This window comes from Mobula birostris, chromosome 11, assembly GCF_030028105.1.
Source record: "Mobula birostris isolate sMobBir1 chromosome 11, sMobBir1.hap1, whole genome shotgun sequence".
Lineage (NCBI taxonomy): Eukaryota > Metazoa > Chordata > Chondrichthyes > Myliobatiformes > Myliobatidae > Mobula > Mobula birostris.
Window position 1 is genome coordinate 65,230,479 of NC_092380.1, and position 20,436 is coordinate 65,250,914.

The 20,436-nt window shown below is 42.6% G+C and overlaps 1 protein-coding gene across 2 annotated transcripts in view; it reads left to right on the plus strand.

The window, feature by feature from the left end:
• The window catches only part of dagla (diacylglycerol lipase, alpha), a 309,507-nt gene that overhangs the window by 108,453 nt on the left and 180,618 nt on the right, over nt 1-20,436 (plus strand). Inside the window, exons 4-5 of one of the 2 annotated variants that reach the window (XM_072272422.1) lie at nt 6,351-6,398; nt 9,987-10,043. The exons of the other annotated variant lie outside the window; for it this stretch is intronic. The gene's annotated coding sequence lies outside the window, so the exon portion shown is untranslated. The remainder of the gene's footprint in view (nt 1-6,350; nt 6,399-9,986; nt 10,044-20,436) is intronic. 2 annotated transcript variants of the gene reach the window in all.

Below are 20,436 nucleotides of genomic sequence, written 5' to 3' on the forward strand. Positions count from 1 at the left end.
CTCAAATTTGGAGACCAAAACTGCGCACAGTACTCCAGATGTGGTCTCACCAGGGCCCGGTACAGCTGCAGAAAGACCTCTTTGCTCTTATACTCAATTCCCCTTGTTATGAAGGCTAGCATGCCATTAGCTTTCTTCACTGCCTGCTGTACTTGCATGTTTGCTTTCAGTGACTGATGCACAAGAACATCTAGATCTCGTTGTACTTCCCCTTTTCCTAACTTGACTCCATTTAGATAATAATCTGCCTTCCCGTTCTTACCACCAAAGTGGATAACCTCACATTTATCCACATTAAACTGCATCTGCTATGCATCTGCCCACTCACCCAACCTGTCCAAGTCACCCTGCATGCTCATAAAATCCTTCTCACATTTCACACTGCCACCCAGCTTTGTGTCATCAGCAAATTTGCTAATGTTACTTTTAATTCCCTCATCTAAATCATTAATATATATTGTAAACAGCTGCGGTCCCAGCACTGAACCCTGCGGTACCCCACTGGTCACCGCCTGCCATTCCGAAAGGGACCCATTAATCGCTACTCTTTGTTTTCTGTCAGCCAGCCAATTTTCAATCCATGTAAGTACTCTGCCCCAATACCATGTGCCCTAATTTTGCCCACTAATCTCCTATGTGGGACTTTATCAAAGGCTTTCTGAAAGTCCAGGTACACTGCATCCACTGGCTCTCCCTTTTCCATTTTCATAGTTACATCCTCAAAAAATTCCCGAAGAATAGTGAAGCAGGATTTCCCCTTCGTAAATCCATGCTGACTCGGACCGATCCTGTTACTGCTATCCAGATGTGTCGTAATTTCATCTTTTATAATTGACTCCAGCATCTTTCCCACCACCGACGTCAGGCTAACCGGTCTATAATTCCCTGTTTTCTCTCTTCCCCCCTTCTTGAAGAGAGGGACAACATTAGCCACCCTCCAATCCACAGGAACTGATCCTCAATCTATAGAACATTGGAAAATGATTACCAATGCATCCACGATTTCTAAGGCCACCTCCTGAAGTACCCTGGGATGCAGACCATCAGGTCCCGGGGACTTATCAGCCTTCAGACCCAACAGCCTATCCAACACCATTTCCCGCCTAATATAAATTTCCTTCAGTTCATCCATTATCCTAGGATCTTTGGCCACTATTATATCTGGGAGATTGTTTGTGTCTTATCTAGTGAAGACAGATCCAAAGTACCTGTTCAACTCGTCTGCCATTTCCTTGTTCCCCATAATAAATTCACCTGCTTCTGTCTTCAAGGGCCCAATTTTGGTCTTAACTATTTTTTTCCTTTTCACATACCTAAAGAAGCTTTTACTATCCTCCTTTATATTCTTGGCTAGTTTACCTTCGTACCTCATTTTTTCTCCATGTATTGCCTTTTTAGTTACCTTCTGTTGATCTTTAAAAGTTTCCCAATCCTCCAACTTCCCACTCGTCTTTGCTATGTTATACTTCATCTCTTTTATTTTTATACTGTCCATTACTTCCCTTGTCAGCCACGGCCTCCCCTTACTCCCCTTAGGATCTTTCTTCCTCTTTGGAACGAACTGATCCTGCACGTTCCGCATTATTCCCAGAAACACTTGCCATTGCTGTTCCACTATCATCCCTGCTAGGTTATTGTTCCATTGAACTTTGGCCAGCTCCTCCCTCATAGCACCATAGTTCCCTTTGTTCAACTGTAATACTGACACTTCCGAGTTTCCCTTCTCCCTCTCAAATTGTAGATTAAAACTTATCATATTATGGTCACTACCTCCTAATGGCTCCTTTACCTCGAGGTCCCTGATCAAATCCGGTTCATTGCACAACACTAAATCTAGAATTGTGTTCTCTCTGGTAGGCTCCAGTACAAGCTGTTCTAAGAATTGATCTCTAAGGGACTCCACAAACTCCCTTTCTTGGAGTCCAGTACCAACCTGATTGCTCCAGTCTACCTGCATGTTGAAATCCCCCAAAACAACTGTAGCATTACTTTTGCGACATGCAAATTTTAACTCTTGATTCAACTTACACCCTACATCTAGACTACTGTTTGAGGGCCTGTAGGTAACTCCCATTAGGGTCTTTCTACCCTTAGAATTTCTCAGTTCTATCCATACTGACTCTACGTCTCCTGATGCTATGACCCCCTTGCAAGGGACTGAATACCATTCCTCACCAACATAGCCACCCCACCCCCTCTGCCCGTCAGTCTGTCCTTTCGATAGGACATATACCCTTGAATATTCATTTCCCAAGACCTGTCCACTTGAAGCCATGTCTCTGTTATTCCCACAACATCATACTTACCAATTTCCAACTGTGCCTCAAGCTCATCTACTTTATTTCTTATACTCCATGCATTCATATACAATACCTTTAATTCATTACTCCCCTCACCTCCCATATCAATTCCTATTTCACTTGGCCATACTGTACGATCCTTTTTTGAGCTTTCTGCTCTGTTGATTCTGCTGTCGTTCTTAACTTTTCTTATTCTCACTTTCCCTTTATCTCCATCTTTATATTTCCGGTTCATCCCCTCCCCTCACTACTTAGTTTAAACACACCCGTGTGGCAGAGGCAAACCTGCCTGCCAGAATGCTGGTGCCCCGATTATTAAGGTGCAACCTGTCTCTTTTCTACAATTCATCCTTACCCTGAAACATACCCCAATGGTCCAAGAATGTAAATCCTTGCTTCCTGCACCAGTTCCTCAGCCACACATTCAGATCCATTATCTCCCTGTTCTTGCCCACTCCAGCATGAGGAACTGGAAGCAAACTGGAGATAACCACCCTGGAAGTCCTGCTTTTCAGCCTTCTCCCGAGTTCTCTGATGTGACGCTGTAGAATGTCTTTCCTCTTCTTCCCCACGTCATTTGTGCCGACATGCACCACCACTTCCGGATGTTCACCTTCACTCTTGAGGATTCCCTGCAATCGGTCCGTGACATCCTGGATCCGGGCACCAGGGAGGCAACACACCATCCTTCAGTCTCGCCTGCTGCCACAGGATCCCCTTTCTGTACCTCTCACTATGGAGTCCCCTACTACCACGGCTTTGCCTGACGTCTGTCTCCTCGGCTTTGCTTCAGCGCCAATTGTTGACACGCAGACCTGACCGCCTCTCAGGCTGGCATCATCTTCTGCCCCAACAGCTTCCAAGAGGGTGAACCTGTTTACGAGAGGCACATCCCCCGGGGTCTCCTGTACTTCAAGCATCCTCTCCTTGCTCATCGTCGCCCCCCCTTCTCTCTTCCGGTATCCTCGGTGTAATGACCTCACTGTAGGTCCTGTCCAGAAAACTCAAATCTTTTCTCGGATGAACCTAAGGTCATCCAGTTGCCTCTCCAGTGGTGCAACACGGTCTTTCAAAAGCTGAAACTGGACACATTTTCCACAGGTGTGGGAGCCAGAGGCACTATCAGTGTCCCTGACCTCCCACATCATGCACGCAGCACACTGAATCAGCCTAGCGGTCATCTCTTCACCACTTCTCACCCTCTGCAACTGTGGCATAGTCTCCTCTCTCAGCCTCCTCACCGAAGACTCGAGGGGTCCTCACTTGGAGTGAAACTCGTCCTCAGCCTCTGCTCGCCGAAGCCTCTCGAGCCAAAGCCTTCCTACTCTGTCTCCCTCTACTCCGTCAAACTGCTCTCTTTTAAATACTCCTGCTGACTCACAGACTGACTTGCACACGCTTGCGCAGTCCTGTCCTGTTCAACCGCCGAGAAAAATGGCCGACTTCCACAAACTGCTCTCTTTTAAATACTCCTGCTGACTCACGGACTGACTTGCACGCGTTTGCGCAGTCCTGTCCTGACTGCGCAAGTGCGACTATTCATATATTCATATTCATTCCCACAATCCTGAGTGAGAAGTTACAGAACCTGAGCCTCTGCACCTCCTTCTGCAATTGGATACTCGACTTCATAACCGGAAGACCAGAATCTTTGCAGATTGGTGATAACATATCCTCCTTGCTGACAATCAGCACTGGCACACCTCAGGGGTGTGTGCTTAGCCCACTGCTCTGCTCTTTATACACACATGACTGTGGGGCTAGGCATAGCTCAAATACCATCTATAAATTTGCTGATGATACAACTATTGTTGGTAGAATCTCAGGTGGTGACGAGAGAGCATACGGGAGTGAGATATGCCAACTAGTGGAGTGGTGCCGCAGCAACAACCTGGCACTCAACGTCAGTAGGATGGAAGAGTTGATTGTGGACTTCAGGAAGAGTAAGACAAAGGAACACATACCAATCCTCATAGAGGGATCAGAAGTACAGAGAGTGAGCAGTTTCAAGTTCCTGGGTGTCAAGATCTCGGAGGATCTAACCTGGTCCCAACATATCAATGTAGTTATAAAAAAGGCAAGACAGCGGCTATGCTTTATTAGGAGTTTGAAGAGGTTTGGCATGTCAACAAATACACTCAAAAACTTCTATAGATGTACCATGGAGAGCATTCTGACAGGCTGCATCAATGTCTGGTATGGAGGGGCTACTGCACGAGACCTAAAGAAGCTGCAGAAGGTTGTAAATCTAGTCATCTCCATCTTGGGTACTAGCCTACAAAGTACCCAGAACATCTTCAGGGAGCGGTGTCTCAGACAGGTAGTGTACATTATTAAGGACCTCCAGCACCCAGGGCATGCCTTTTTCTCACTGTTACTATCAGGTAGGAGGTACTGAAGCCTGAAGGCAAACACTCAGCGATTCAGGAACAGTTTCTTCCCCTCTGCTATCCGATTCCTAAATGGACATTGAATCTTTGGACACCACCTCACTTTTTAAAAAAATATACAGTATTAATGTTTTTGCATTTTTTAATGTAGTCAATATACATATACTGTAATTGATTGACTTGTTTATTTATTATTTTATTTATTATTGATAGATTATGTATTGCATTGAAGTGTTGCTGCTAAGTTAACAAATTTCACATCACATGCCCGTGATAATAAACCTGATTCTGATTCTGTAAAGCTACCTACATCTTTCTCGTATTGATATTTAGTCTGATTTAAGAAGTGGTGGAAATGGAGGAATCTACCATCTAATTAACAGCATAAAACTCCTCTAAAACAGCAATAATTGCCACTCAGAAAGGTCCTGGATGAAGATCATGCAATAGGAATAATATTACTGGGAGTCTTTTCTGATTGGCTATAATCTTCACCAAATTTATCCTGTAAATGACATATGAGTGCTGATTATGGCAGAAACATTCTGAAATGTGTTTTTTTTTTTACAGTATTTACTTCCGTTAAGACTGAATCTCAGGGTTGTACATGTTGACATATATGTACTTCAATAATAAATTTGAAGTTCTCTTTGAAGAAAGAAGCTGCAGTGCCCTTTTTGGGCCATTTTGGCAATTTCAGTTCATGTAATAGTCTATTTATCGACTGCAGATGTGTTGATTTAATTTACAGTTCATAGCTAACAGAGTAGTTGATGCTACTGCTGCTTGAATACAAGTTTTAATTAGTAATTCAAAAAATTATTTTAATTGTCCACAGATTTATTTCACCAGGTAATATAGGCAATATGCTGTCATCATGTAGTCAAAGGCCTTGTTGCATCATCTGTTATAAACAGTCATGCTTTAGCATGGAGGTAGGTTGTCATGGTGACAGTACTCCTTTAAGTGAACATAACAGATTCAGAGTTCCCTGAATCAATGCTAGGCAAAGGATGTAAACCACGTGGAGACTGAAATACTGTTGTAGAAAGCATTTCACAGTGCCAGATCTTGCATGTTAGTACTGCTAAGAACTAAACACAGTGAAGTGCTGCTTAAACATTTGTATAAGCATTTATCTGAAGAATATTTTAATAATTTTGAAGGGCAAAATGTTTTTCAATTATTATACGCAGCAGTTTGAAGATTACTGCTGATCTGATATAATTAATGAGGCAGTGTTTTCTTCAAATGCAGAAGCTTTCCTTACAACTGGAATTGTAATTCTGATTGGTTGGAATATTGCTCCTGAAAGAAAACCTTGCTGTTATTTTCTCTGCAGTGCTGTTCTATGTATTCTCAAAAAAGGTCAAATGGTAAGATGCTGCTTAGCAAGGATTTTTAATTTTAATTGTTTTTGACAGTTTCAATGTCTGTATAAACAATGATCAATTGATGTAATTTTTATTTTTGGGATACTATTTAATGACGCTATTTCTTGAGACACCCTACTATAGATAAACAAAAGAGAATCTTGGATTTTGATTATGTTCTACTGCACATTTTGCTCAAGAATTGATGTGCTGTTTTGCTTACATTGAGCAAGATATCTGCATATTCTTCTAGAATTGTATTGATTCTGAATTTTTTTTCCCAATAGTTTCAGTCTATTACACGAGAAAAGATTTGTGGAATTTCAAATATTAAGGTAACTGTCAAGTTTTAAGATGAAAACCATGTAATTTGCTTCCATAATAGGCGACAGGGCTTTTTTTCCATTTTGGATACTGATTTCTTATACAGCTCTGAAATTTATATTGTAGTTTATACATTATCACAAAACTAATTTCATGCAATGTTAGAAGCATATAATTTTAAATATTGTAGGTAAACATAAATGTGATATTCAGGATAATGTGAATTTTATGATCCCCCACAATGTCATCGCTTTCCATTTCCAAGATTTTCTCTTTGTCAGTTACTGCTTTTTGGTAATCTTACTATTTTCTTTTGATCCTTTGTTTTGGGGATTTATGTTTAGTTTTCTTTTGTACTGTGTATTCTTAATTCTGTAAGAATGTCAATGAGAATTGCTTAGGAATCTGCAGAGTTTTACAACTTACAAGAAGATAAGATTTATTTCTGGTTTCCTTTCAATCTTTCTGTAATCTGAAATGGTCTTGTAGCCCCTAAATGTGTCATCATACAATGACTTTTTCCCCCTTTGAATAACCCAACTCTTCACTTAAAATTTTCGCCTTTTAAATGTTCTATGAATTCATTGATAACCTTCCTCCTACGATGCACTCTTTTCCTTTATGCTTTGCATGAACAAAGTATATCTTTTTAAGTTTTAATGCATTTTATCTTCTCTTTAATTTGCTGCATACATTTTGCCTGCTGTTTATTCTTTGCCATTAGTACCTTGGTTATTAACATAAAACAGTACAGTATAGGCCCTTCGGCCCACAATTTTGTGCTGACACTAACCTCCAAGATCAATCCAAACCTTGCCCTGTGACCTGCTTTTGAAAGGGATCTCAATTACTGACTGAACTGTTTCTTGTCCCTTGCTCCTTACCTTTTCCACTCATAATCTTCTCTTATGCACATCTATCATCCTTCTGATCCATCATTGGAAAAATAAACATCTATACACAACCTTCTCCAGATTTCTGTCTAACATCCTTGCTAAGTTACTTTCTTTTACTACTCTGTGTGGAGTAACTCTGTTAATGTCACACTTCGTTACTATTCTCCAGTATAGTCCATAGTCTGGATGAAGAGGTTCAAGCTAATGTTTATTATATTCCTGTGGATCTCACCTTAGAATTAGAAGTCTTGTTTTATGCTGCCCTTTTTCTGAAAATTTTCACTGTTCTAGTATCATTCACGAGTAAGAATTAACACAAAAACATGGGGAAATTTCCTAGCAAATCAGAAGCTGGATATTTTCTATTCATTTACTGAAACCTTTATTATCTCACCAATATACATAGTGCTATAGAATCATAGAGTATTACAACACAAACAGGCCATTCAGCCCATCTAGTCCATGCCTACCTGTTCTGCCTACAGTAGTCCTTCATACTTTCTCATCTACCTATCTGAACTTCTCTTAAATTTTGCAATTAAACTTGCATCCACAATTTCCCCCTCTGCTTGTTCCACATTCACACCACCCTCTGAGGGAAGAAGTTGAGAGATGCGTAATGAAGTACGGTTACCCATTGTGATTGAATACATTCCATAGGCCTTGAAACTTTGAGGGCAAGGCAGGGTGCTTAATCTGTAATCACCCTCTCTCTACCCTTGTTTTAAAATGGTGCCTGAACCTTCAGTTTGCTTACTTCAGAGCTTTAGAAGATCCACATTATTGTCTCCATTACTTCTTGTCCTTATGTCATTTCTTGTTCCTAACATTTGTTATGCTTACACCATGCATACGTTCTTGTCTTCTCCTACAATCTCCCCTACTTTGATCCCTACAATTTATAAACAATTTGTTCACGTTAGCCAATGCATGATGCTTCAATCCTTTGTGTTGGGCACGTGGCCAAGTGGTTAAGGCGTTCGTCTAGTTACCTCAAGGTCTCTAGTTCGAGCCTCAGCTGTGGCAGCGTGTTTGTGCCCTTGAGCAAGGCACTTAATCACACATTGCTCTAGTCTGTGCGAGGAGTGGCACCCCACACAGACTTCCAATCTGTGCCTTGTAAGGCATGAAAATGCCCGACGCAGGCCTCTCATGGTCTGAGTCGATGTTCCTCTCCCCAATCCTCTGAACAATGTTGACTTTTCATTCTTTAACTATTTCACCTCCAACTTCAAACCTGCCTTTACTAAAAATAAACCATATATTCTTCTTTTGTCTATTAATTATCACAATTTTCCAACTATCTGTTCCAAACTGCCTGATTATCTTGTCACTTCTTGGTTCTATGTCCATCCATTGAAATTCATGCCTGAATCCTTCAATTAGTATGTTTGTGAAATTGAAGTACTATATATATAATTTTTATAAATTTATATATGCTTACTGCAATTCAGTTTTTATTATGTATTGCTATGTTCTGCTGCCATATAACAACAAATTTCACGACATAAGTCTGATTCTGATAAAAGGATTTTTTTGGCATCCTTTGATAGTGAACAACTCTTGATACTGGAATTAATTCCAGGTTTATTTAAGTGATCAAATTTAATTAGCTCAACTTAAGTGGCAGTATTCAGACGCGTCCTTGACTTTTACTTCTCCTGTTAACTCTCAGTTTATAACACTATGGTGTACATCAGAGCAGGGATCACTGTTGCCCAGTAAACTGCTTATTCCACCGGCAACAAACAATGTCCTAGAGGAACTCAGTAGGTTGAACATCATCTGTGTGGAGGTGAGGAAATGCAATGCAATTTCAATGTTTCTGGTCAAAACTATGAATCAGAGCGGTATATTTTCAGTGTAAATTCAACCATCCTATTCTGAATTCCATAACTGACACTTGTATTTTCAGTAATTCTTCTCCTCCCATACTACAGATGCTGTTTGACCCTCTGTATTCCTGCAGCATATTGCTTGTTATTCCATATTCTGTTATCTGCAGTTCCCAGGCTTCTCATTCCACTTGGTCACTCAGTTGTCTCAGGAGTGATGGTAAAAGGTTATTGGGTCACGTCATCATTTGGCTGTACTATCCTCGTTTATTTCCTTCTGAAATGTTCTTTCCTTTCTAAATTTAACGAAATGATTCTCCCAGATTTTGTAATCAGTGATGAGCAAAAGCCATATCTATCACATTGTACTTATTCATGAATTTTCTTTGGGCATTTGCTGAAACTTGCAGGGATAAGCATTCACACGAAAATAATGAACCAATATGAGTAAGTGGAGTTAAGATACAGATTACCCAGGATCTATTTAATGTTTGTATAGGCTACATCTCTCCCTCTCCACCTCCACCTCCACCTCCCTCTCCTTCTCCCTTTCCACCTCCCCCCACCTCCCTCTATGTCCATCTCTCCAACTCTCTATCTCTCTCATTCTTTACACTTCTGAAGAATCACTGCAAATAATGTAAAGAAAGCTGAGCAGATATCACTAGTAGCCTTATAGTCTGGTAGCTTAGCAACTGGGTATATTGAGGCATCATTGGAATTGTGTCTACTGCATATTCACAGTTATGAACAAAAATAATCAAGCTCAGGCTTTTGAGAGGGGTTTAACCATTTGGTTCTTAATGTTTGTGCTGGGCCTTTGAAAGAGCTATTCAATTAGTCCTGCTCCTCTGCTCTTTTTTCATAGCCATGGGGATTCATGACATAATGAAGGCCTTAAAAGACACAAAAGGCAATTCACTGCGTAAGTGCTGTTCTGAATTCCATAATTGTTTGATTTTTACAGTTTTATATCAAACTTTATTTAGGGTATTTGAATTATTGGTTCTTGACCAGAAGAACTGTGATATTGCCAAGAGCACTAAATAAGGTTAGTTTTTTTTGCAATGAGCTCGTTCTCTAGCTTTTGTTGGATGGAAACTATACATATTTATTGCTTAGGATCCCTACAACTAGCAGATCAGATAGGTTGGAATAGCGATGACTGAAGTAAAAGACCAGTGTCTGACCTGCCACTTTAACCATTAAGATATTTTTCAGAGATTTCTTAATGTCACTGACACTGACATCTAAATTACGGTACAGCAATTCTGTGGCTGGAGCTGAGATTGCTAAAATTTGCTAACGAATGGCTGATGTTCAGTATAATTGATCATTCATTTAGGGCATCATCATACTGGCCTGTACTATTTTGTGGTTTATTGCATTGATTTGCTAAATCTATTCAATTAGATTTCTTTTGAAACTACTGTCATAATTTTATCCAAGTAAGCTTACCTTTTAAGACCTCCATGAAAAACTAATATATTTTTATTGATGCTCAGATATTTTACCTAAGTTTTTGAATTAAGAAAAACTGACTGGCTGTGACACAATATGAGATTTTTTTTCTGTGAAACAATTTTGCTATCAGGCTTTGAAAACATATTCATCTTGGGATCTGTTACTTTTTTATCAGATGTTAATCCTTTTCTTTCATGTTCACTTGTGAAAACAGGTGCAGGATATTTACAATTCAGTCATATCATTATAACTTAGTGTTTTTCTTGGCAAGACTGTTAGCAGAATTCTTGTTGAAGGTGTTTTTGTGTTCCTAATAATAAATAAATGATTTCTAAATATTGATGGTTGAAGTTAATATTTCTTATTCATTGAAGAAATTCATGATGTATTATAATGAAGCTATGATATATTTTGTGTGTTATTAGCTCTAAATTATTAAGAGGGATTAGGATGTGAATCTATCTAGAGTCCTGACCAGCAGTGGATATAGTTTCAGTTAAGTTAAATCTAAGGTGATTCTTGAAATATGCACAATGAGCAAGAAAATGAGAGAGTTTAGCAATGATTATTGGACCCTGTTTGATATTTAACAAGGAGATATTCTTACTCTATGCAAACTGCAAGTATTCACTTCCCAGGTACAGCCAAAAGGAAAAAGGTCAATTAAGTTTTCAATCCACCACAATCTTTTGGGAGAGGAGAAAAAAAGAAAGGCTTGCATTGATTGAACTTCCAGGCTTCACAAAGTCATGGTTGAAATCTACCTGGTTCTTGCATCTGGAATGAACATGGATATATGACCATTCTGAGCAGGCAGTACAAGACATCCAGATCTTCCTTACCTGGATGTCTGACCATTAGACATGCTGGTGAAGAGTAATTCCAAGAAATTATGTTGAGGCACATTGGACCATAATCCCTCAAACAATGGGAATATTCACTTCCCAGGTGTAGTAAAAGGAAAAGAGTGGTGACCATCCATTAAAATACAATCAATTCGATAGCTACCTTACTGAATTTCATGTTTTAAAAACTTCCTTCAGTTATTTCTGAATTTTGGATTTGCTCTGATAACTTGAAAGTTTCTCCTCTATTTCTGTCCTTGGATTTCAAAGTTCAAAGTAAATTTATTATCAAAGCACATAGATGTCACCATATACAACCCTGAGATTCATTTCCTTCTAGGCTTCATCAATAAATCCAAAAACCATAACAGAATTAATGAAAGACTAAACCAACAGGACACACAATCAGTGTGCAAAAGACAACTGTGTAAATACAAAAAGAAAAAATAATAATAAACAAATAATAGATAAATAAGCAAATAAATATTAAAAAGTTAAGATGAAGAGTTCTTGAAATTGAGACCATAGGTGGGAACAGTTCAATGATGTGGCAAGTGAAGTTGAGTAAAGTTATCCCCTCTGGTTCAGGAGCCCGATGGTTGAGGAGTAATAACTGATCCCGAACCTAGTGGTAAGAGTTCTGAGGCTTATGTAGCTTCTTGCCGACGGCAGCAGAGAGAAGAGAGCATGACCTAGGCGGTGGGGGCTCTTGATGATAATACGCTTTCCTGCGACAACACTCCATGTAGACATGCTCAGTGGTGGGGAGGGCTTTACCCGTGATAGACTGGGCCATATCCACTACTTTCTGTAGGAATTTCCATTGGTGTTTCCATATCAGGCTGTAATGCTGCCAGTCAATAAACTATCCACAGCGCATCTATCTAAATTTGTCAAAGTTATAGATGTCATGCTGATCTTGCCATCAAGAGTCCTGACTTCAGACACTGGCAGTGAATATTGGTAATCTATTGCCAGGCCTGGATTTTGGTAATTTGTTTTAAAATTCATCTTCCTGTTTGATTTCACTCAAATACTACAGTCCAGAGGATGGAAAAGCACATGTTGGAACCATAAGCTATGAATCTGAGTAAAAAGTATTGGGAGAACCATTTGCATGTCTGCCCAATTATCCATCTTGACTCCTGTTGTGATGGAAATGAGACAGATTCCTTGGGTCTCAAAGGCAAGGATTCTGGACACACAGTTTCAACAATAAGGAGTTTACTTAAAAGGGGAGAAGAGCTTGGGGACAACACAAGCAGCTACAATATTCGCACAAACGCGCTTAGAATAGATGAGCGTGGGAACAGTCGGGTCGGCAGTACAATACATGGGAAAACGGCGTGGGGACAGAGTACAGGTACATATATAAGCAAGGGAAAAGTAACTGCGATACCTGCCACCCCTTGACTATGGGCAGACACAGCTCTCTGCTACAGGGGCAACAATAAATGCTCTCAAAACACTATTCAATGCACAACCCACCAACAGCAGGGTGGTCCCTCAGAGATAGCAAAAAAGGGAGCGAGCCAAGCACATGTAGCACTTTTTATAGGTCAGGGGGCTGGAGGGTCCAGCCCAGGTGATTCACCGGGGGGGCCAACGGCTTGGTGCTAGACGGGTTAATCCAATTAAGGTGGCCAATGGTTAAGTGTGCATTGATTTGTTAGGAGGGGTGAAATGTTGACTGGCATGTGGTGTGCCTTCTGACCCGGTAGAGGGCAGTGCTGAGCCATGACAGGCATGGCTGTCTGGATACAACTCTTCCCTCCCCCTCTTCTCCCACCTCCCCTCTCTCCTACTCCCCCACCTCCTCTCTCCCAACCCCGCACCCACACCCCCTCTCCCCTGCACCCCCCCGCACCCCCTGTACCCCCCTCCTCTACCTCCCTCTCCCCCTCTCCCCCTCTCCCTCCTCTTCCCCCTCTCCCCCTCCCCCTCCTCTTCCCCCTCTCCCCCTCCCCCTCTACCTCTCCCCTCTCTCCCCACCCCCCTTTCTCTCTCCCCCCACCCATGCTGATTGTTTTCCTTTCTTCTTTCTCATACACTATCTCCTTCCAGTTCTAACTAATGTGTTCTCTCTTTCTGTCTCTGTCTCTTGTTGTGCACAGTTTCCTTCATTATCTTTACTTCTGCCTGCTCCGTGCACTCTCAGTCTTGTTCAGTCTTACAGTGAACCAGCCACAATCTGGCTTGACAAAATGGGATTAGTGCCAAATATTTTCATGGCTCATTGATTGATCTGAGCCCTATGGTAGTCACAAAAAGTGATTGTAGAATATACAGACTCAGGAATGCATGTTCCTAAAAGTATTTTTGCTCCAAATGTTGAATCATCAGTATGATTCACACCTGTATATCCATTTCTATTAACTAATATAAAAATGCTCTGCATAAAAGACTGGCTAAGCTAATGAAACAGCATCTTTAATTTGATAACTTTTCAATGTCTGGAGATGTAGAGTATTATGGATAATTGGTGTCTGAAAATCCAGACAATGAAGCTGTTCATAGGCAGTTGCTCCGCTTGTTGAATGGACACCCTGTTGAAATTCATTATGAAATGCTGAGATCAATATGCTTCACTAAAATCTAAGCAAGGGTTCTAGCTTCAAAATCTTAAGGGATTTTTGCTTTTAATACAAAAATAATTCTGCCTGTGTGTATTTCTTTGATTTTCTCTTTTAGTAACAGCAGCTGTCTAATGGAGCTAACAGTAGCAGGTTCCAACAGAGGGACTTTCAAATTCTCATGCCTTTTGAATTTGTTCTGACGTCACTTCCTTTCTACGTTGCAGTTCTGCCTGATGCTCAGTTTAAACATTGTCTAGAGAAAAACTGCAATGTTGTTTGGATGTTTGCTGTTCCAGCAGGAGTGACAGGTTTCTTTACTGTATATGCAGTCACATTCTGCAGCGTTTCAGTTTTGGAAATTGATTCCCAGTCAGAATTGAGCTGGCTTCACAGGTGTGGATAACTGGATTGAAATGAAATCATGCAAAAGCAGAATGTGCCACAGGGTTTGGGACTGCAGGTTTAAGGTATTTATTATAAGCAGCTTCCATACTTTTTTTTGAAGCGTACACAAATGGTAATTTTACTTTTCAAAGATATTGGACTTTATAAGCAACCTTCTGAGATTGTCCATGAAATGCAGAGTGTGAAACCAACAATTTGTCATTCAAGACTATTCATTGTTGAATTACAATCTCGAAGTCTTTATTTATTGGAAGTATTTATTCAGAAAATACACTCTTCTGGGGAACTGATTATTTTAAAGTGATGTGAATTTTTTTTGGCTCCACAATAGTTTGGCATGACTTGTGAGAGTATGATATCAAAAATCTAGCAAAATGCTTATAAAGAAACTTCCATGCATTTAAATAAAGAAAAACGCTGTAGATTTCTTTGTTGCAACACACATCAAAGTTGCTGGTGAACGCAGCAGGCCAGGCAGCATCTCTAGGAAGAGGTACAATCGACGTTTCGAGCCGAGACCCTTCATCAGGACTAACTGAAGGAAGAGCTAGTAAGAGATTTGAAAGTGGGAGGGGGAGGGGGAGATCCAAAATGATAGGAGAAGACAGGAGGGGGAGGGATGGAGCCAAGAGCTGGACAAGTGATTGGCAAGGGGATATGAGAGGATCATGGGACAGGAGGTCCGGGGAGAAAGACAAGGGGGGAGGGGAACCCAGAGGATGGGCAAGGGGTATAGTCAGAGGGACAGAGGGAGAAAAAGGAGAGTGAGAGAAAGAATGTGTGTATCAAAATAAATAACGGATGGGGTACGAGGGGGAGGTGGGGCATTAGCGGAAGTTAGAGAAGTCGATGTTCATACCATCAGGTTGGAGGCTACCCAGACGGAATATAAGGTGTTGTTCCTCCAACCTGAGTGTGGCTTCATCTTTACAGTAGAGGATGCCGTGGATAGACATGTCAGAATGGGAATGGGATGTGGAATTAAAATGTGTGGCCACTGGGAGATCCTGCTTTCTCTGGCGGACAGAGCGTAGGTGTTCAGCAAAGTGGTCCCCAGTCTGCGTCGGGTCTCGCCAATATATAGAAGGCCACATCGGGAGCACCGGACACAGTATATCACCCCAGCCGACTCACAGGTGAAGTGTCGCCTCACCTGGAAGGACTGTCTGGGGCCCTGAATGGTGATAAGGGCGGAAGTGTAAAGGCATGTGTAGCACTTGTTCCGCTTACAAGGATAAGTGCCAGGAGGGAGATCAGTGGGGAGGGATGGGGGGGACGAATGGACAAGGGAGTCGCGTAGAGAGCTATCCCTGTGGAAAGCATAGAGAGGAGGGGAGGGAAAGATGTGCTTAGTGGTGAGATCCCGTTGGAGGTGGCGGAAGTTATGGAGAATAATATGTTGGACCCGGAGGCTGATGGGGTGGTAGTTGAGGACCAGGGGAACCCTATTCCTAGTGGGGTGGCGGGAGGATGGAGTGAGAGCAGATGTGCGTGAAATGGGGGAGATGCGTTTGAGAGCAGAGTTGATAGTGGAGGAAGGGAAGCCCCTTTCTTTAGAAAAGGAGGACATCTCCCTCGTCCTGAAATGAAAAGCCTAATCCTGAGAGCAGATGCGGTGGAGACGGAGGAATTTCGAGAAGGGGATGGCATTTTTGCAAGAGACAGGGTGAGAAGAGGAATAGTCCAGATAGCTGTGAGGGTCAGTAGGCTTATAGTAGACATCAGTGGATAAGCTGTCTCCAGAAACAGAGACAGAAAGATCTAGAAAGGGGAGGGAGGTGTTGGAAATGGACCAAGTAAACTTGAGCAAACAACAGGAATTCTGCAGATGCTGGAAATTCAAGCAACACACATCAAAGTTGCTGGTGAACGCAGCAGGCCAGGCAGCATCTGTAGGAAGAGGTGCAGTCGACGTTTCAGGCCGAGACCCTTCGTCAGGACTAACTGAAGGAAGAGTGAGTAAGGGATTTGAAAGTTGGAGGGGGAGAGGGAGATCCAAAATGATAGGAGAAGACAGGAGGGGGAGAGATAGAGCCAAGAGCTGGACAGGTGATAGGCAAAAGGGGATATGAGAGGATCATAGGACAGGAGGTCTAGGAAGAAAGACAAGGGGGTGGGGGGGGACCCAGAGGATGTAAATCCTAAAGCCAACTGGAGTAAGTTGTAAGTCCTAAAGCCAACTGGAGTAAGTTGAAATCCTCTGGGTCCCGTCCCCCCCCTCCTTTTTCTCTCTCTGTCCCTCTGACTATACCCCTTGCCCATCCTCTGGGTTCCCCTCCCCCCTTGTCTTTCTTCCCGGACCTCCTGTCCCATGATCCTCTCGTATCCCCTTTTGCCTATCACCTGTCCAGCTCTTGGCTCTATCCCTCCCCCTCCTGTCTTCTCCTATCATTTTGGATCTCCCCCTCCCACTCCAACTTTCAAATCCCTTACTCACTCTTCCTTCAGTTAGTCCTGACGAAGGGTCTCGGCCTGAAACATCGACTGCACCTCTTCCTACAGATGCTGCCTGGCCTGCTGCGTTCACCAGCAACTTTGATGTGTGTTGCAGGTAAACTTGAGGGCAGGGTGAAAGTTGGAGGCAAAGTTAATAAAGTCAACGAGCTCAGCATGAGTGCAGGAAGCAGTGCCAATGCAGTCGTCGATGTAGTGAAGGAAAAGTGGGGGACAGATACCAGAATAGGCACGGAACATAGATTGTTCCACAAAGCCAACAAAAAGGCAGGCATAGCTAGGACCCATACGGGTGCGCATAGCTACACCTTTAGTTTGGAGGAAGTGGAAGGAGCCAAAGGAGAAATTATTAAGAGTAAGGACTAATTCCGCTGGACGGAGCAGAGTGGTGGTAGAGGGGAACTGATTAGGTCTGGAATCCAAAAAGAAGCGGAGAGCTTTGAGTCCTTCCTGATGGGGGATGGAAGTATATAGGGACTGGACATCCATGGTGAAAATAAAGTGGTGGGGGCCAGGGAACTTAAAATCATCGAAAAGTTTAAGAGCATGAGAAGTGTCATGAACATAGGTAGGAAGGGATTGAACAAGGGGGGATAAAACCGTGTCGAGGTATGCAGAAACGAGTTCAGTGGGGCAGGAGCAAGCTGAGACAATAGGTCTGCCAGGACAGGCAGGTTTGTGGATCTTGGATAGGAGGAGAAACGGGAAGTGCGAGGTGTGGAACCTATAAGGTTGGTAGCAGAGGATGGGAGATCCCCTGAGCGGATAAAGTCGGTGATGGTGTGGGAGACAATGGCCTGGTGCTCCTTAGTGGGGTCACGATCGAGGGGTAAATAAGAGGAGGTATCCGCGAGTTGTCGCTGTGCCTTGGCAAGGTAGAGGTCAATACCGCAGACTACAGCAGCACCCACCTTATCGGCGGGTTTAATAATAAGGTTAGGATTAGTGCGGAGGGAGTGGAGAGCAGAGCGTTCCGGAGGAGTGTGGTTGGAATGGGAACAAGGTGCGATGAAGTCGAGATGGTTGATGTCCCGTTGGCAATTAGCGATAAAGAGATCCAGAGCAGACAGAAGACCAGAGCGGGGTGTCCATGAAGATGAGGAGGGTTGAAGATGGCAGAAGGGGTCATCAGTGGGGGTGGAAGAGTCCTTGCCGAAGAAGTAGGCTCGGAGACGGAAACGGCGGAAGAAGAGTTCCGCATCATGGGGAACACAGAACTCGCTGAGGTGTGGGCGAAGGGGGACAAAGGTGAGGCCCCACTGAGCTCCCTCCTGGCGCTTATACTTGTAAACAGAACAAGTGCTACACATGCCCTTACACTTCCTCCCTTACCACCACTCAGGGCCCCAGACAGTCCTTCCAGGTGAGGCGACACTTCACCTGTGAGTCGGCTGGGGTGGTATACTGCGTCTGGTACTCCCGATGTGGCCTTTTATGTATTGGCGAGACCTGACGCAGACTGGGAGACCGCTTTGCTGAACACCTACGCTCTTCGCCAGAGAAAGCAGGATCTCCCAGTGGCCACACATTTTAATTCCACATCCCATTCCCATTCTGACATGTCTATCCACGGCCTCCTCTGTTGTAAAGATGAAGCCACACTCAGATTGGAGGAACAACACCTTATATTCCATCTGGGTAGCCTCCAACCTGATGGCATGAACATCGACTTCTCTAACTTCCGCTAATGCCCCACCTCCCCCTCGTACCCCATCCATTATTTATTTTGATACACACATTCTTTCTCTCACTCTCCTTTTTCTCCCTCTGTCCCTCTGACTATACCCCTTGCCCATCCTCTGGGTTCCCCCACCCCCTTGTCTTTCTTCCTGGGCCTCCTGTCCCATGATCCTCTCATATCCCCTTGCCAATCACCTGTCCAGCTCTTGGCTCCATCCCTCCCCCTCCTGTCTTCTCCTATCATTTTGGATCTCCCCCTCCCCCTCCCACTTTCAAATCTCTTACTAGCTCTTCTTTCAGTTAGTCCTGACGAAGGGTTTCGGCCTGAAACGTCGACTGTACCTCTTCCTAGAGATGCTGCCTGGCCTGCTGCATTCACCAGCAACTTTGATGTGTGTTGCTTGAATTTCCAGCATCTGCAGAATTCCTGTTGTTAGTTGTTTGTTTAGATTTCTTTGTTGCCTAGCACTCACACTGACTTGACAGGTGTCTCACATTTTGTGGTTTTGTTTAATGTACAGGCCATTAGGTCATTTAATTTGTCTGGTTATCTCCTTCCCTCTAGCTGTTTGCTTACCTCCCACCCTGTAATTGCATCTGTTGTCTCTCTGCCTGCTCTCTCCCTCATGGCTGAGACAGCCTTGATTTGGAGATGGCTCACACCTACATTTTCAAACAGGATTTGTGGATAGCAAATATGGATATTAACATAAGGTGTGTTTACTTTTATCCTTGGAGCAATACTACTGATGATGACATCCACCTTCAGTTAGTCCTGACGAAGGGTCTCGGCCTGAAACGTTTACTGCACCTCTTCCTACAGATGCTGCCTGGCCTGCTGCGTTCACCAGCAACTTTGATGTGTGTTGCTTGAATTTCCAACATCTGCAGAATTGCTGTTGTTTGATGCTGACATCACCCCGTTATGGGGATCTATGACTAACGCTGGTACTTTACAGGATTTGGACTTTGTTTCCTCACTGTAAATATATAGTGCACCTTTATAAATATACTAATTAATTACTGAATGTTTGTTAATATCAAGAGAAGTCATATATATGGGAGTATTGTAGTAATTTTATTATGACCTTGATAAAATGGTGAAGTGCCAATTATTTTTTCTGAAAAATTATGTATCCACTGTGTAGTTACTTTGGAAGTGTTTGTTTATTTTCATTGAAGTAGAATTTTTGTAATGTTTTCTAAATTGCAGGTATTGCATAGAATGTAATATGTGGAGTAGGCCATGTATTCTTGCCCTAGAGTAAAGTATCAAATTATTTGTTGATTATCATAGTGGAGTGATCATTAGTGTTTGAATAGTGGTAAGTGCTGCAGGTGATTTATCCAATGATGCAGTTAATTTAGATTAGTAGGAAGCTTTTAGACAAAGGCTTCCATATAACTTGATGAAAAGTATAAGTTATGATTTTCAGACATGAGGGTAGATGTTCAGGCTTAGTGAGGCTCGGTGCTGGGACCCCAGTTGTTACAATATGTATTAATGACTTAGACGAGGGAATTAAATGCAGCATCTCCAAGTTTGCAGATGACACAAAGCTGGGCGGCAGTGTTAGCTGTGAGGAGGATGCTAAGAGGATGCAGGGTGACTTGGATAGGTTAGGTGAGTGGGCAAATTCAAGGCAGATGCAATTTAATGTGGATAAATGTGAGGTTATCCATTTTGGTGGCAAAAACAGGAAAACAGATTATTATCTGAATGGTGGCCGATTAGGAAAAGGGGAGGTGCAACGATACCTGGGTGTCATTATACACCAGTCATTGAAAGTGGGCATTCAGGTACAGCAGGCGGTGAAAAAGGCGAATGGTATGCTGGCATTCATAGCAAGAGGATTTGAGTACAGGAGCAGGAGGTACTACTGCAGTTGTACAA